This window comes from Orcinus orca, chromosome 2 (genome assembly GCF_937001465.1).
Source record: "Orcinus orca chromosome 2, mOrcOrc1.1, whole genome shotgun sequence".
NCBI classification, from domain to species: domain Eukaryota; kingdom Metazoa; phylum Chordata; class Mammalia; order Artiodactyla; family Delphinidae; genus Orcinus; species Orcinus orca.
This window is the reverse complement of record NC_064560.1, coordinates 22,691,670-22,707,384: the sequence shown is the minus strand read 5'-3', so window position 1 is coordinate 22,707,384 and position 15,715 is coordinate 22,691,670.

Genomic DNA, 15,715 nt, shown 5'->3' with positions numbered 1-15,715 from the left:
TACGATCTCCATTGCAACTACTCAACTGTGTTGCAGCATGAAAGCAGCCTTGGACAATATGTAAACCAATGGTCATAGCTGTGTTTCCAATAAAACTTTATTTACAAAACAAGTGACAGCCAGATTTGGTCCAAGAAATATGAACATTATGAACTAGAAGGGTCTATGGAAAATTGAAAGCAGTTTTTTTGAAATGGGCAGTTATTTATTTATTTTTCTTAAATCCTTGTTTAATATTTTTGCTATATTTTTGAATGATTATACAACACCCTCTAAACCAGGGGTCCCCAACCCCCAAGCCGCGGACCACTAGTGGTCCGTGGCCTGTTAGGAACGGGGCCGCACAGCAGAAGGTGAGCGGCCGGCAAGAGAGGAAGCTTCATCTGCCGCTCCCGTCGCTTGCATTACTGCCTGACCATCCCCCCTCCCCGACCCTGTCCGTGGAAAAATTGTCTTCCATGAAACCGGTCCCTGGTGCCAGAAAGGTTGGGGACCAGCTGCTCTAAACTATATATGGCCATATAAAAACACCTCCCTCATCATAAACCTGCAATTATCATGTTTTATCATAGTAACGTGTCTCACTCAGAATATAATTTTACATGAGAGAAATCCATAAAGATAAGCATATTACTCTAGAGATCAGTTTAACAGAATTCATTAAATATTCCTCCAAATAACAAAAGGTGTAAACACCTTATGTCAAATTCATACTCATAAGACTAATATTAATTATTCATAATAATTTATAAGCATCTACTAAATGATTGACCTTGTGTTAGGAGGTTTATGTTTACATACATTATTTCTCTTAGTCTTCATGACCATCCTGGGGAAGCAAAGCGGATTGGGTTAATTATATTTATTTACAAAAACTTAATTTTTCAGTTTGTAAACCCACATTGGAGGCATAATGTTCTCCCTCCCCAAGACTTTACTTCTCTTCTCCAGTAGTGAGCTTGCCATGGGATTTGCTGTGTTCTTAGGGATGCTGCCTCCCCGACCATACTATGTTGGCCTGGAGGGTAAGCACCAACATTGGTCTTTCCCTGGAGTTCTTTAGACTTGCTACTACTTAAGGGATCCAAACTCTTCCTAGAGGTAAAACTGTGAGAAACCTAAGCCATTTGATGAGGATTAGAAAACAAGAAGTGCATCACTCTGAGATATACTTGCTCATGTCTGGTGTGAAGGAGAGAGATGGGCGGAGAAGCACAGTGTTCATGTGAGAAAAGACACCACCTTCAAAATGCATTGTCCAGCCTTGCTTGCCCCAACTCATGTGACACAGATTGGTGATGAACCACCCAAACAAGCTCTTCCCAAATTCCTGACCCAAAAATCATGGGCAAAATGACCGTTTTAAGGCACTAAGACTTGGGGTAGTTTGCCACAGGACAACAGATAACAGGACCACTTACCAGAAAAAAAGAATCTTTATGAAAAAAACTGTTTAAGACTAAGAGACATACTTAGTTCATTGATATATACTTTTTGACTCAAAACTACAATGAGAATAAAGGTGACAGCACTTAAACATCCTGTAGTCTAGTGATATTTATCCAAAGAAGTTCTATTAAGTGACAAAGGAAGCTATGTCTCATCTCACTACAGACTGACAAGGTCTCTGAAATTTTGAGACTATCACACCTGGATACTGAATTCAGTTTGAGGTCCCTAAGCCCAGACAATTTGGAAGAAGTACAGAGAACAGGAATCTCAACTCTGACCCACACCTCCCTCAATTAAGAAATAAAAATTAAAAAATTAAACAGAAATGTAGCAAGAGTCTACCCCACACATAAAACCACAGTGATTAAAGAAGGAAGGTCTGGCTAGAGATAAAAGACAAAGCATGTAACTCACTACATGAAAATATACCTCACGGCCAGCAACTGGGAACTACAGGGAAAGTATGATCCGAGGCTAGAAATACTTCAGAGTCATTTTGCACCGGCAACTGCACAACTTTTTATGAGGTGTTACTAATAAGGTAAAAAAAAAAATGTGTTTTTTCAAACTTATTCTTTTTCCTCAAGCCTACATGAACAAACTTGGAGCAAAATTGTGAACTTGTGGGAGAAGCAGACTTTACTAAAGGTTGGAGGAGCAAAGGTATATGAAATATAGAAGGCATATTTATGTCATAACACCAATAAACTAATCAACTTTTCCCCATGATTCTTACTTAGACAAAATTTTCCACAGGCCCCAGCCTCTCCCAATCTTGCCCATCTCCATGTGTCTCTTCACTAGACTAGTGCCCCCATGTGACCTAAAATTAATTTTCACTAGACTAGTGCCCCCCTTTAAACAGTACAGAGCACTTTAGTCCACCCTCCAAATTTCCCTCCACTTAAATCTTTACAAAGCCTGTATCATTATATAGCCAGAGATCCTTTCAAGTAGCTGGCTACCTTAAGGCCTCATCTGCTAACTTCAGGTTTGAATCTCTGCCTCTTTGAACAGCCTCTGCAAGGAGCTGAAAATAGACTTGCTGAATTATGGCAACTTCCTAAAAACCTACTGACTCCAGTCAACTGTGGTTTTAAATAGTGTTTCTTTTTCTCTGTGAATCTGTCACAGGGTTTAGTGTTGGAGATGCCTGTTGTGGAGGTTCACTGAAATCAACTCCTGGAGGCAGGTGGGGAGACGGACTGACAATTAGGAGAAATTGTAGACCTGACAACTTTAGCCCAGTGATTTTCAACTGGGGGCAATTCCCCCCCCCCCACCTTCCCCCAGGAATATTTGATAATGCTGGAGACATTTTTTAGTGTGTGATGGGCTGGGGGTGAGGGATTGATACTGGCATCTAGTGGGTAAAGGACAAGAATGATGCTGAACATTCTATAATGCACAGGACAGCCCCTTAACAAGAACTACCCATCCCAAATTGTCACCAGTGCCAAACTTAAGAAACCCTGCTTTAGCTGACCCCCAAGAGGTACCATGGAAGTAAAATGGCCCATCAGAATTGTCCTGAGTTGGGTCAAAATAATTGGGCCTTGATAACCCCACCTCCATCAATAAGTGACCATCGGCAGACAGTCCGAGAAGAGGCTGACACCTGAGGGCTGTGCAGTGACTGCACTCCCAGAACCAGGACAGCCACTCCTTTATGGGACAGGGATGGAGGCAGCACGTCTCCATTCCTAAGGTTGTCTGTATAGCTATGTGCACAAGTACAGAGGACAAATATTTCATGGAACTTCCCCGTGTTGCTAAGGATAAAGAAAAATCCATGCATACCTGAATGTCCAGTGTCTACTGGAGCATAGCTAAGTATATGCTCTACTGTTCACTGAGGTCTATCTGGTATGTAAGATGCTCTATCTGCTCCATCATGCCTCACATTTCCTTATGTCAACCGCTATAAAGTTTGGTAACAACAAATCTGTATGTACCTGATAAGATTTCCATCTCTGGCCAATTCAGTGCTAAATCAGATGAAAACACTTAATAAGCCTTGTATGTAATCAGAAGCAAGACACAGACTTTGAAAATCATAGAATGTAAGAAGTAAAAGGGACCCTATTGATCATCTAATCCAGTTTTGCGAGCAACCTGCACATGCATCCATCTATCCACAATACCTTTAGCAAACTATGATCTTCTTAATTATCTGCAGTGAGATGCAACTTGCTATCTTGAGTGGTAACTCATTCCAATTTAAGAAATTTCATTGTTTTTCTTCCCCTTTATTAAGCTTAAAAGTTCCTATCCACAATTTCTTCTCACTGCACATAATTATATCTTACAGATACTAGTTTTCTATATGAACAGTGTTGAGAGGTATTTTGTTTCCAAATAAACTCTTTCTACATATTTTCCAAATCAAAATATTTTCCAAACTAAATATATCTTTTTTCCTTCAACCTGTGTGATTCATAAGACATAGGATTGACTCTGCTGGTATTCCTGGCTCCTGTGAACTCTGAGATGATGTGTTTTTATTTGCCTTCTCCAATATTCCTTTCCCTTTCTCCCCCCCCAACAATTTTGCCTTATTGGTCAGAAAAAAAGATTCAGAGTAACATTTTCTCTGATGGAACTAATCATAGACTGGCAATCCAACAAAATCTACTTGTTACATAATAGTATCATAAATTATTGTTCAACATCTTTTAAAAAATAATCACTGTGTTTATTTTTATAACGTCTGTGACAAGAAAATAATGTCTGAAAAATAACACTCAGGAAAAATAATGGGAATTTTGTTTTTCTCATTATTTTCATTAGGGCAGTTTTTAAGTTGCCCTTGAATATATTAGTTATTTCTCTGATATTTTAAATGGTTGAAGCCCAAAGTATACAAACGATATTTGAATGTAATGAGGTTTTTCTTTTCTGGAATGTTGCCCCCGTTATAAAAATATGAATGATAGTAAAAGTGAATGGAATATGTTAATAATTATTCATAATTGTTAATTCTAAGTTTAATAATTAACATAAAATTGCAAAAAGAAACATTTGGTCATATATAATATGCATATTATAAAATGACATTGCATAATCAATGCAGAGGAAGTTAAGGAGTGCCCATTTGAAATCCCTAGTCATTTATGTTTATGCTTATTAGTATACAACAATTAATAAAATAATTGATGATAAGAAAATGGAGTATGTAACTAGTTCTCCATATGTAAACCCCCAATGACATTTTTCTCTGGAAAAATGGTTCTCATATGTCACATTTGTTTTTTTTTTAAGAAGATGTTGGGGGTAGGAGTTTATTTATTTTATTTATTTTTGCTGTGTTGGGTCTTCGTTTCTGTGCGAGGGCTTTCTCTAGTTGGGGCGAGCGGGGGCCACTCCTCATCACGGTGTGCGGGCCTCTCACTATCGCGGCCTCTCTTGTTGCGGAGCACAGGCTCCAGACGCACAGGCTCAGTAGTTGTGGCTCACGTGCCTAGTTGCTCCGCGGCATGTGGGATCCTCCCAGACCAGGGCTCGAACCCCTGTCCCCTGCATTAGCAGGCAGATTCTCAACCACTGCGCCACCAGGGAAGCCCTCATATGTCACATTTTTAAGAGTTTGGTACATCCATTTCAGTTACCGGAATCAACTTTTATGGAGTGGATTCAAGACTCTCATTTTCTATTAAAAGAAATAAGCACGTTTCTCCTCTTTGAGTTTAAGAGAGTATTAACAACAATGCATTACTGGCATAAAGAGGGTTATTCTTGTCGCTGCCATTCTCCAGGTTTTATGAATTTGGCATCTCTTTTGCCCTAAATCCCACCTGCAAGGAATAAAACTAATGCTCATTTTCAATGCAGATGTTTAAGAGAAAGAATACACTTAGGATCCGTATTACACAGGACAGGCCAACTGCTGCAATCAACAGCCCCCCAATCTTGGTAGTCACCTAATAAAGGTTTACTTCTGGGCCATGAGACTGTCTATTGAGGAGGGAGGCTATCTCCTGGTGCTTTGAGGTCTATTTTATGCTGTGTCCAGGGCCACACAATAGAGTTTCAGGACCCAACCTGGAAGTGGCAAACATCACTTTCTCCCACATGAAGAGGACTCAGTCACCTGAGGCTAGGGAAGCACGGGGATGTCAGCTGTATTCCAAGAAAGAAAAGAAAATGAGATTTGGCGAACAGCATCGTCTCTGCCACAGACTCATTTTGGAGCAATTACTTCCCTCACTTATTTTTTTGCTATAGTTTCCTGACCTAACTCGCTTTCCCACACTATACCACCGGCTCTGAACTGTATTACAACCTCAGGTTAACCCAGCCTCCCGACCCACTACCCCCACCCCTCCCTGTCAGTTTGCAAGGAGAATGAAGAACAAAGAGGACAATTCAGGTTTATGGAGGGCTACCCTGAAGCAGCGGATTGTTCTGACGGTCCCCAGAAAAGCCCCCCCAGTTATCACTAACATGACCGTCACAGCGACAGTGGCCACCAACACGCATCCCACACCCTGGTGCCTCAGTCAGCTCACCTGCCCTTTTTAAACTGAGCACACACATCACTTTGTGTATGAAGTATGAGTTAGCTGAATTTTTTATTATCTTAGGTTACCTGATAACACAGATAGTAACTGAGACAGAAGGAGAGGAAATGCACTGCTGGAAGAGGAAGAAATTGATATAGTGCTTAGTCAGAACTGACTGAAATGCAGAAGAGAAAATGACAGAGTAGTTATTGCTAAGAGGACATAAATGCATTCAATTCTCATTCAACTTAACCTAAAAAAAACTTCAAAAGAAGTGAATGGCAGACCAAATGGGATAGCATTTTAATATGGATTTTTAAGGTATTTGTCCACGCTGGCTGATTATACTATAATCTGTCACAAAGTGGAAATAAATATAATGCTGAAGCTGTATTTCCCATGCTCAATAGCTTTGACCCAACAGGATGTGTGAAACATTTCCCCCAGAAAACCCACACGGTTGGCTGAAGAGTGGCTAATTGTTCTCTACATACTCACAAAATATATTACTATTGTCTCTGTATTAGAAAACCTAAGGCATGGATTGAAGTGTTGACGCTGTTTGTAAAGTCCAGGCCCAGGCTGGTGAGGATGAGGAAAAAGCTTAGATGTGAGGCAGAGATAAATGGATTGCAGTGCTATTCACTGCCCTGATGGTGACTCCTTCAACACAAGCCATGGATAACTAGTTGCTCAGAAGCTGTGCTTGCTTGGAAAGCAGGACTTTTCACGCAGGCTCACACAGAAAAATCACACCAAAGAGCAGCCCACGAAAGAGGAAAGGAGAGGAAATTTATCTAATCAATTTCTTCCAGTCTTCCATCCCAGTTTGAAATAGGGAGTGACTCAGCTCTCCATAGGGTGTCAAAATTCACCCTATGGAGAGCTGAGTCACTCCCTATTTCAAACTGGGCCATTCAACACCTTGTCAGCTTCTCAGGCAACTAAATATCATGCTGTCTGTTGGGGCATTTCATCCAAGTATAGAAATGGAAAAGAAAATCAGCATGGATAAGTCATTGACCATAAGAGAGAAAAGAGGCAGTTAAGCAAAAATGAGAAGGTCTACAAGGTTTATATCTCAGACAGTGCCCATTCCTACAAGTCGTGTCCATCTATGTCCTTTGAATGTGACGTGTCAGCTCACTAGAGAAGTGACCATACGTGATCTGTAAAATAACTTCAAGCCAGAATTGTATTTATCACTTGATCTTTGCCCCATTCTAACTGGTGAACCATGGTTGCATTTCAGATTCCCAGATATCAATGTCCTCTAAAACTCCATGCCTAATATTTTTTAAATCTGTGTATTTCCTATCCACCAGTACACAATTTTCTAGGCAAATACCTATACAATTATTCAAAGGAATAATTGGAGGAATATTTACTTCATATACTTGCTGTGGAATTGCAGGGTCCCTGCTCACGGTAACCTAGCCTCCCCTTCCATCAAAGTATCCCGGGGATCAGGCACAACTTATATTTGGAAACTGGGTTAGTAACCATGACTTTCCATTGCAAGAGCTATCATTAGCTTTCTGCTAATTTATTCTTGACCTTTTTCCTATTACATAAGCCATATAGCACCCTATTCAGCTGTCTATCTGTCTCACTTCCATGGGAATGCCCTGACCTGCTAGCTGCCACCATAGGTCTTTGTGGGTCAAGGTCCCATTTGTCACTCTGGACCTCCTGCCCATTTTGATGATTATATTCATCTTGGTGCTAATGATTAATTGTTGCTACTTGTACTCTACCTTCCCAGAATCTCATCTTTCCTAGAGAGAATAGAGAGGTCAGGTCAATGCCTGGAATACCTACAAAAAACAAAAAAACACCTCACCCTACAGAGGACAGTTACTACCAAACTATCAAGGACTATCAAGGACTCTGGTACCCATCCCCACCTCTGATAGTATACTTTTTTTACTCCCTAGTGAATGGAGGATCCTTCATCGGCTCCCAGGGAACTTGGTCACATGATGAGTTCTTGAACTATGCATAAAAACAGCCATTATAACATTCTCATATACTAGAACTTTCTGATTGCCTCTTTAACATTTTGCCAAGGAAGTTCTTACACCCCTACTTGGATTATTCCTGGCCATGACTGAGTCCAGGCTTCTAAGAGCAAAAACAGAAAATTATTAGGACCAACTTGGGTAGTCCTTTCTAAATACTAAATCCTGATTCTTGAGACTCTGAGCCTACCCAGTCTTACATTCCATCTCCCTTCCCAGTCTTACAGTCTCAAGACCCAGACCCACACATACATTCTGGTTTCTTGCCACTACATACCCTGGTTCTGCTATTACTTTTCCAGTATAGGTTATTTATTCCTGGAGTATAGTTTTGAGTTCCCCTTTGAGGGTGTGCTGAGACCTGACTTTGGTTATGCCTTGCAGGCAGTATAGTGTGATAGGAACACATCTTGAGGGAAATGTGTCTTATTACAAGATGCTGGCCTCGTGTGAGATCATCACATAGTCTCTAGGTAAGAGGAGACTGACGTGTGTCCTATGACAATAGAGAAGGGCTGCAATTTGGGGTTCGATATTGTCAAGTTCATTTACCCATTGCCCCATCTCTTTCACTCTCAAAGTCTTAACTTCGTCATAGAAAAACTATCAAGCCTGCAAAGTTAGTGTCCTCTGGCTTACTGAGAATGCATTAACTTGGAAAATCTCTTGCCTGATTCTTTTAATCTAATATTTAAGGTCTCTATTGCTATCATAAATAATTTCTCCACATCACAATCCTTATAAGAACATGGTTCCTAAAATTGCTAAGATCCCTCCCAATGCTTTGCCCTCCACATCATAATTAACCACAAATAGATGCCTAGGTAATTACGATTCCACTTAATGCCAGCAGTTTTTGTTTTTAGAGAGCTAAGGAACCTAACTCCAAAGCCCCATGCTGAGGCACTGATTGTGTTAACCTTGGCACTCTAGAAAATAGAGCCTGAGGCAGAGGCAAAGAATACAGTGCTGACAATTTATTGGGACATGCAAGCACAGGGCTCTGAGAGCCAGAGAGAAAAAAGTGCAACTGAGTCAGGAAAGAGGCAGGCAAGGGAGCTGGAGAAGGTGTACAGGTATGGTGACATCCCAATTTTTAAAAACTAATAATCAAATAGTGAAATATTTAGTCATTTTTAATATACTTTTGTGGTCTTGATCTTCTTATGATCTGAATCAATATAGTTATATTTTGCATGTATCATTTTCACTGCTCTGCTTATATGGTACAAACAAAAAAGCCTATTTACACATGAAAGTGGCAGATAGCACATATTTAAGAGCAAATTGTTCACTACCTGAAACAGATATAATCTCTTCTAGGTCATCTGAGGTAGAAGCCGAAGTCGTTCACATACATACAAGAATAAAGACATTTAAACATGCCAAATTATACAGGAAATGCCTCTGATAATGGTTGCCTTAGATAATATATCACAAGTGTAAAATCAATAAAATAGGCACTTTCAAGCTATCGTCTTCAAAACCTATCTCAAATGTCCCTTGTTTTTGGAACTTGCCCTAGGTTGGGCTGGTTACTTCCTCATACGTATTCATTTAGCAAGAACTGTATCATTTTATATACTTCATATCTTTCTTCCCAACTTGAAGTTCAGGAATGTCATTTTTCATCTGCCCTTACTCTTAAAACAGTGACTAGAATGTGCAATGCTTTAATAAATAGATGAATTAAAATGGCATTTTTATTTTCAAATGCCTCAAGCTTTTGAGTCTTGCTCTTTGCACCTTTCTCAGTACTAATTACCCAGACGTTCCTCCGGGCATCCCAGGTCCTTATACTCTATTCTGTCAAAATATTCTCTCAAGAGAGGAGATGAAACTTAGTTTTACTAAAATGTAAATGACTTAAAAAAAAAAAGCGTAAGGATAACATAAGGCATAATAAATATAGATTTCTCATACTATTTCAAAAACCTTGGAAAATGCAAAAAAAATGATTATCAAAGAAAAGAAAAGGAAAAATTAGTTTTAAAAGTATAGTTATATATTGGTTTGCATCTGAGTATGTGTGTGTGTGTGTGTGTGTGTGTGTGTGTTTGCACGTGTGTGCTTTTGCATGTAGATGGGAAATTAGCTTTTCCCTAAACTGGAGAATTAGAATGTTTCATGAAATTAATGGAAAGAGTAACCTAGAAAGAATAAAAGGAGGTCTGGATAAATTAAAGATTTTATCTTCAACCAAACTGGAGTAATTGGCTAAATTAACTTGTCTTAAAGAGACACGTACTGAGACATTGCAAATAAAGAAAAGATAAAAGGAAATTAGAGAATGTAATATGGCATATAAACAGCAATACTTAGAAATAAAGGGGAGCAGAGAATACCACTGTAGAGGGGAGAAAAGATTTACACCTATGAAAGTGACAAATGTGCCAGTTCATTACGTGAAAAGAAGCCTTAGCATCTTTCAACTTACATATGGACAAAAATCTTGCATTCATTTTTCCCCAAATTCTATAAGGAAAAGATCAAGCTATAAATTAAAAGTAAAAACTTACAAAACATAAAAAATGGTAGCTCTGTTTCTCTTACGCTACCCAAATTGCCAAAAGATTGTTCTTTGCAGACATTTATATATAAATTTATGCATAGTAAAACCGATATATTAACAAGAAGTTTAAAAGTTCTTGCATTTTTCAAACATTGTCTGATGACTTTGGCACTCTTTTTTCTTTGAGTCTTGATTACAGAATTGTCATTACAATTCTGCAGATTTAGTTAAGAAACAGGCACTATTTGGGAAAAATTAAAAGTAGTATTCATAAATCATATGTGATAGAATACACTAATAAGCAATATTTTTATACATGCTTTTCTCTGTAAGAATCTAACAAAATGGAATTAACATGGCATGAGAAGTAATTAAAATTATGTTTCCTATTATTACTCCATAACTAAGATTTAGCATTTGCCTTTGAATTTAGACTATTGCATGGTCCTAAGATATTGTCTAATGTCTATCTCCTAAACACAGCGAGGAAGAACAATGAAAATGTTCACTAGTTGGCTATTGCATCACTATTTACAGCTTTTGATTGATAAATGCATCTTTCGTTTTTATTTGAATAATTATTGACTACAGATAAAGTATCTTTAGAGTCACAGAAACACTAAATTTCACATACCTCAAAATTTGAAGGACAGAAGCAATATTGGTTATCATTTCAAATAAAAATACCTGTGATGAGTTTAAAGCATGAAGAAAGGAAAACCATAATCAACGTTTGTGTTGATATATAGAAGAATTAATTTAACCTCTAGTCCTTTCCTGTAAAGTTACTAGCCTAACAATCATATTTCCTTCTTGCCCTTTCTCTGATGCTTATTACTCAGGAACACGGTCCTTCCTGGCAGCTTTCCCAAGAATCCTATCGTTCCTGTATATTTCCCCTGTACAGGTATCACAATGGTAGCTTCTGGAGACAATGACCCAGCTTTGCAATCTAATGCTTTTGTGACTCTAATAATGAGAATTTCAGTAAAGGGTGGTATCCTGGCATTATGCTAAGAAGGCTAACATGATGCTTTTGTTTAGGGCTGGCCTCCCAAAAGAAAACCTGTGAATCGGGTTATTGTCATTATGATATGAAATATCCCAGCTTTCTAGCAGAACATAATTAAATGTAGCTTATAGAGTTCATATAGTCAGCTTTTGCCAGGTTCTTAGGATGAATAATGGATTACAAAGTCATATGGGGAGAGTAGAAATGTGAATGAATAATAAAAAATTTGCAGCCAAAGACACCCTTGTTATTGTACCCTTGTAGACAGAAGCATTAGTTTCAGTGAGGTCACGTCTGCTGTGATCCCATCAGAATTTTATAAACACTCTCAATACTGGTGTTCGGGACATACCATAAGGGCATGGTGCTCAAAAAATTTTAATTTTCTAAACACCTTCCCTTTCATTCAGACTGGATAATGACTTGTTGGCCACCATAATGGTGTCCTTAAATCATTTCATATTCAATTTTGAATAATTTATTTAAATTCTTTTGGACTTAATTTTGTCTTAAGTTAGTATATCAGCAACAGTAAGAGGTTTTATTTCCCTTGTTGAAAGGGGAGAAATACCATTCCCGTAATTTACACATCTCTGACTTAGGGTATTGTTATGGGTTTTGATTGAAACGAGGCTTGAGTATTCTAAAAATATGTTTAGATAAACTTTTCTTTCAGTTGGGCTGAGAAATACTCTTGTCTAGTCTCTTGCAGTGTTGATTACATTTTATATTATGAACTAATTGACTTGAGAGACAGGAGACGTATGGGTTGCGACAGCCAGCGTGTGGGCAGCGTAGCGTAGGCAGGGGCAAGTCTTTATGGAGGAAGCAGGCAATTTATGTGGATGTTGAATGGTCACTAGAACCTACACAGGTAGACGTGTGGTTGGATAAGGAACAGAGTGTGAGCACAGAGATGGGGTGGGAATTCTATGTTCTAGGTGTGATTATAGTTCAATACTATATGGTCTTAAGTTTTTTTCTTTCGGATTGCAGTGAAAAAACTGGAAGGTTGCATGAGGTTAGATCTTAGAATGCTCTGCATGACTGTTCAGGAGAGTAACTATTATTATTGAATAAACACAGAAAGGAGTCAGCTTTGTATAACATACTAGTCACTTTCCACTTTATCAGGAAAAAGATAAATGTTTGAATCTCTGCATGTATATACACTTATTTGTTATGTGGAGATAATGACGATTAAAATAACTAAGATGTGCAATTTACCAAATGCTTCATATAAATCCTCACTGCTAACACATGAAGTTAAGTACCTTTCAACTTCATTTAAAGGGGAAACAAGCGAAAAAAGGAGTAGTAACTTTTTCATGGCAACGTGATGCCAAGTATCCAGCTGACCTAAAGACGCCCAGTTTAACCACTGAACAGACTCTCTCATGTGTGAAAGGCAGCATTTCTGTAATACAAAATTCTATATATTCCTGCCCATTCCCTCTGACTTACCTTACACATAAAGTCATATAATCCAAGGATGTCAAAGATACATGATGGTAATTGGAGTTCTAGCAAGAAAACGCTCCGTGAAGGCCAGCAGCAATGGAAGGAGCTTTCTTCACATATGGATCTCATTGGGAAGTTGCTGATTAAAATAATGGCAGCGAGTCCAGAATAGGGACTCTCCCACTCAGTCTCCAGGTATACTTCTCAGCCCTGGCTGTATACTTTTATCACTTGGTCTACTTAGAGAAGAAATATTCTTAGAGAGTAATGCTGGAGCCCTGTACCCATAGACATTGGCTGTTTGACATGGGTGTGGCCTAGGTAATTTTTACTCCACTCCAAGTGATCCAAATGCACAACCAGTGTGAGAAACTACTGACATACATCAAGGAGGAGAACTGGGAAACCAGAAATGAAGACCATGAAATGAGATGGTTGCCTTTCACTGGCCCTAAATTTCATCACAAGCACTGTATCTGCCGTAAATTGTAGCCACATGCTTCTTTTAAAGACCATTTTAGCTTAGAACAGCAACAGACCCAGTTTAGGGCAGGGCCAGGATCACTTGGTAAAAATCGAAGTTCAACATCAGTAAATTATTAGAAACACATAACAGATTCCTGTCTACCTATAGGCAACATTAAGTTGAAAATACTTCTGGTGAAACTTTATATAGATAAGTATATGTATTTTTACATATACAGAAACAAATCACATGATTAAATTAGTTAGTAAATGTTATGTACTTCATCCCTTATTAAAAATTTACAACATGCAATAAGTAAAATTTTGATTATTTGATGTTAAAAACTGTATTGAATGATAAATTTCCCAAGGTAATTGACAATGAAACCCTTTTTTACATGAGAGTTAACTTATACTCTGAGGAATCAGTATTCTATGGAAAAAATATTGCTCAAATCACATCTAAATCATGCAGAAAATCATTCAGGTCCCAACACTATAATTAATAATAATCATCCCATTGAATTTCATTGCAAACTTTTAAGTAATGATGAAGATCTACCCCATCGTGTCTAGTTCACGGATGACAAAATGAATTATAGATACTTGCGGGATTTATTCAGTGAACTATGAAAATTGATGATAGAAGGAGAAATGACACTCAGCTAGGAATTCAATGGGAATGGTCAAGTTATAAGGGACTTAAAAGATGGGTTTACATCTCAGAAAAAAGATTACGGACCTCATGAAATTTTAAAAAAATTACTGCTGTTATACTCACTGATTATCTGTTGTTATTATTAGTGTAGCCACTGGATCAAAAAATGTGTTTAACATATTTTCCCATTCAGCTTACATGAATGTTTCCTATGATTAATATTTCCATTCATAAGATAGCATACTTTAGCTATGAGTTTTACAGGACTAGAATCAGAGTCACTGAATACCATATTGCTAAAATTCTTCAGTGGAAGAAACTAGTAACATTAAAACCATTGAGAATGAATATTGAAATTTAATCAGAAACATATGTTGTCAATTCTCAGCTCAAACACTGAGAAATAAATACTTAGAACTATTGAATTTGTTTATAAATTCTTTCTTAATTTTAGCAACACCTTCCCAGATACAGTTGTAAATTACTTTTCCAGTGCCATTACATATGTTTTCACTTCCTTCTCAGAAAACCCACTTGGTACCTCAGAAAGCCCTCTGTACCTTTTTCCTGGCTCTTACCCACTTCTGGCTTACTCTGTAACTGTAAGAAAAGACTATAAACACCCAGAGGACAGACGCAAACTTTTGGTTCTCTCTTGTGCCTAGTACACTGACTTTCAAAACAACAGTGCTCAGTATGTTTTTTAAATTTGATTGAAATGAAGTAATTGTGACCTCAGTACATGGAAAATTTCTCTAACCATTGATACTGCATAAATCACAAAAAGCCCATATTTGTGACCTAGCCTTTAATTTTATCTGTTCCCAAAATGCAGTCATCAGCCTGGACATATTTGCACCTGCCTAAGAAGGACATGCTTGTACCCAAGGATCCATAAGAAGTACACTTCATCACCTTGCCCAAAATAATGTTTGTGTTTGTGAACAGATATCTAGATTTTTCAGAGATTCTGATGTGTCTGATGTTTTATTCTTTCAGTAAAATATTAACTATAAAAAATAGATACTGTATCACTGTATCTGAGAGACAACTTGACAGCTGTCTGTGGCATGCCACACGACAGAACTGGTTTAAAGTTTTTATCGTAAATGAAATCTCATTACTTATTAGTTAAAAAGTAAAGCTATAGCAACACTGCTGATCTAATGGCCTATGTTTCTGTTCAGAGTAAGTATAAAACATAACGACATTAATTAAAAAATCTAATACTGCATATGATACTCTCCTGCCCCAAATTATGACTTGAGTTTACATTAGTTTGTACATTAACTGTGTAAATGGAAAAATCAGTCATCAGATTGAACTGCACTGGCTTATTTTATCTTGGTATTCTGAAGAAAATGCCTGCATATGTTGGTTTCTTCATTAATTTTGAATTGTATATTCTTTAAAATTTATCACAATAATAATATGCTTATTATTTCTATGTCACTTTAAGAATACTTTATTTTTTAAATGTATAATATTACTCCATATGATTTAAGCATATCTATCTTATAATTCTAGATTAGTTTTTGTGTTATTTTATAATAGCTAAAATGGATAATTTTCATATGAAAAGATAATAGTGCCTCTTTCCAGAATCTAATAATATATACGTAATACATATAT